Source organism: Benincasa hispida, chromosome 9 (genome assembly GCF_009727055.1).
Source record: "Benincasa hispida cultivar B227 chromosome 9, ASM972705v1, whole genome shotgun sequence".
NCBI classification, from domain to species: domain Eukaryota; kingdom Viridiplantae; phylum Streptophyta; class Magnoliopsida; order Cucurbitales; family Cucurbitaceae; genus Benincasa; species Benincasa hispida.
This window is the reverse complement of record NC_052357.1, coordinates 34,272,225-34,275,989: the sequence shown is the minus strand read 5'-3', so window position 1 is coordinate 34,275,989 and position 3,765 is coordinate 34,272,225.

Here is a 3,765-nt window from a genome sequence, read left to right as displayed (position 1 = left end):
GGATGTGATATCGGTTCATTCATGTACCCCTCCTGAACTCGGGTCGTTACATTTTCTGTCCAGCTTTGTGTTTTAATTTAGAATTGTGTTTTCTTTGAATCTTGCTTAATTTTGATTTTCTTTTATGTGTTGGATTGGCGCCTCTATCATGATTGCATATCTTTGCTAGTTAAATTCAAACTTGCATGTATCCTTGTAATCGTCGATGCTTTGAGTTTACCCTTGTAGCACCAATTAGATGAGCATGCTTAAGTGTATAGGTTGACCTTGAATCCTTACATCGCATGTTTAATTCATGTTTAAAGAATAATTTGATTATTGAAAAAGGCTTTTAATGACACTTAATCAACATAGTTGAATCCTAAATCTTAATGCATGTGTTTCTAGTTCTTTATGGCCGCTAAGGATCCAATTACATCGAAGAGCATGTAGGTTAGTCAGGGCGCGGTCTTTCCAGCCTTAATTATGAATTAGGATGCTTGATTGGTTTCGAATTGATTGTCGGCCTTTGTAGAGATTAGTTAATTCACATAAATTGGGTAGCTATGCATGCATAATTCGATGACATGATCCTGTGGTGGAAAACAATGATTTAAATTACATTAAATTGCTACTTGATCCAAGAATAAGAAGAACCAATCACTGTTTCATTTATCCCTAGCAATTTATCTTTCTTGCATTTTATTCGAATTTCAAGCAGAAAACCAAAATCCCGTTTTTACTATTTTTTTTTTCAAAGTCAATTTAATTTAAAAGGAATTAATTCTTCGTTTTTTTGTGGTTTGACCCCGTACTTGTCACTGTTGCTATGTTTTAGTAGTAATAGGAGTAGTTTGGGTTATTAAAATTTTTTTTGATCAAGTTTGAGGCTTATTAATGACGTAAATCTCGGGCCTGTCAGTGTGCACTCTTTTTTTTTTGTTGTTATTATTTATAGCTCATTGTGGTGTTAAATTTTTATTGTCACATTAATTTTCATTTTAGTGCCAAGTTATATTTTTTTAATCATAAAAGGGTCCATAGCTCAATGATAGAGCATTTGACTTTAGATTAAGAAGTCATTGGTTTGAACCTAGTTGGGCCTTTTTTTTTTATTTCTAATTATTTTTTTAATCATTAAAGGAGCAACAATATTTTATCCTACTTCAATTGTTCCAACAAAATGACAAAGATTTTAGTGTGCTTAAACCCTTCTACTTGTTTTTTTTATAGTTCATTGTCATGTTAAATTTTCATTGTCGCATTCATCTTTTTCGAAAAAATATACGAGTTTGGTCAATAGGAGCACCTGAATATCTCCACTAGGTGGACAAATTCTTAGCACTCTCATCATCTCCCATTGATTAAAATTCAATGAGCCCAAAGGAGAGAATAACATCTAACAATCCATAAGAGGGTTAGAGATAAGCCCAAACAAAGCAAAGAAATTAGATGTAACAAAGTACATTGAGATTAATGGCAATAGTAGAAGGGTCGTAGTCCTTGAAGAGTCCATTTCTATGAGACCAATAGCCAGTAAGTGTGCAAACGTCTAGGTCTTCCTAATTTCTAATCCTTTTTTCAATCATTAAAGGAGCAACAATATTTTACCCTACTTCAATTGTTCCCACGAAGTGACAAATATTTTAGTGTGCACAAACCCTTCTATTTATTTTTTATAGCTCATTGTCTTGTTAAATTTTCATTATCACATTCACTTTTTTTTTTTTTTGGAAAAATATACGAGTTGGGCCAATAGGTGCACCAAAACATATCTACTAGGTGGATATGTTCTTAGCTCCCTAATCATCTCCCATTCATTAATATTCAATGAGTCGAAAGGAGAGAATAACAACTAATAATCCAGAAGAGGACTAGAGATAAGCCCAAACAAAGTAGAGAAGTCAAATGTTACAAAATACATTAAGATTAATAGCAATAGTAAAAGGGTCATAGTCTTGAAGAGTCCATTTCTGTGAGACCAATAGCCGATGAGTTATTCTTTTAATCAAAGAAGGGTCCATAACTAAGTGGTAGAACATTTTATTGTAGATAAAGATGTCACCTGTTCAAATCCGGTTGGACCCTATTTTTTTAATCGTTAAAAGAGCAATAATATTTTATCCTACCCCAAATGTTCCCACCAAATGACAAAGTTTTTAATGTGCATAAGACCCTTCTATTTTTGTTGGGTGCAAATTTAACTTTCAAAACTAGAGGGAACCGACTTTTTTGGTTGGAGAATCCCACATTGGAAAATTTGGTGTTGGAAGTCTCCTTTATATACTTCAACCGTGTGTTTTGGGTTTGGGCCCCAAGGGGTACCCATTTGGAGGGAGTGAGAAGATAGACCAATGTGAGTTCGATGGACATTCCACACGCCATCCAATCGGTTAGGCGAGGCATGATGATTATTTTTAATTAAAAATACTATTTTTTTTTTTTATTATTCTTATTTTAACAAAAAAATAGGCAAACGATCTATTGATTATTTTTAAAACGATTCGTTTCGACGCTGAAGGCCTATAAAAGGCGAGGCCTTCAGCAGTTCGTCATATACAGAATTCATTTTCTAAATTCCCTCTTCATTTTCCTCTCTTCCTCCATCTTAGCTTTCTGAGTAGTGAGTTTAGAAAGGGTGTACGTTCTGATTGGTAACGGTGCATTTTCGATCGGTTTCATTTGACTGTTTTATCTTGGGGACGACGTGGTAATTTTCATACCTACTTACATACTTGGGCAGAGCCGTGAAACGTCTTAAATAGAGTGAGCTCCGCGACTAAACTTATAATCAGTTTCTATTTTGTAGGTTTTTCTCTTTGCTTGACCACCATGCCTTGATGGTTTACAGTTTGGCGTTTTGAGGGCCCTGCCATTTCCAACAATTTTAAGAAGTTTCGACATCATCAATGACCCTCAGTAGCAATAATGAGATATCTGACCTCAACCGTCCATTCCAGTTCAAAGGAGCAAACTTCAAGCAGTGAAAGTAAAAGATGTTGTTCTTCCTCATCGTCAAGAAAGTTGTCAAAGCTTGTACCAGCGCTAAGCCAATCGTCCCTTTAGAAGAACCAACTGACTAATAGATAAAATGAAGCTGCTGACTGGGAGGAGAAAGACTTTCTATGTAAGAATTTCATTTTAAATGGTTTGACTGATGATCTATATGACTACTACAGTACAATGAAGACGGCGAAGGGGGTCTGAGATGCCTTGCAAAAGACGGATGACAAATACGTGGAGGCCCAATCCCATGAACTCCAAAAGATAGCCCACAAGATAATTACTGAAGATATGCCTTTAGATGAACAATTACAAGTTGCTATTATTATTGATAAACTGCCCCCCTTGTAGAAGAACTTTAAGAACACTTTGAGGCATAAGATCAAGGAGTTCTCCTTGGAGAGTCTTATAACCCGGCAAAGGATCGACGAGGAAGCCCGAAAGCAGGACCAGAGGGAGAAGGTGAACGCAGTACCTAGGAAACCTGCCTCTGCCATGGTAAAACCTGACAAAAAACCTAAGAGGACAAAGAGGAAAGGTCAGAACCGTGGCTCCAGCAACCAGAAGCAACAGAAAAAACAGAAGCCCCCTTCAAGAGAAACGGTACAGTTCCTCTACTTTAATTGTAATAAACCTGGGCACATGGCTAGGAACTGTAGGAACAGGCATCGTTCTGCTGGTCAGGCGAACCTGACAGAAGAACCGTTAGTCGCCATGATCACAGAAGTAAATGTGATCGGTGGTTGTGAAGGGTGGTGGATAGACACTGGCACGACGCGCCAT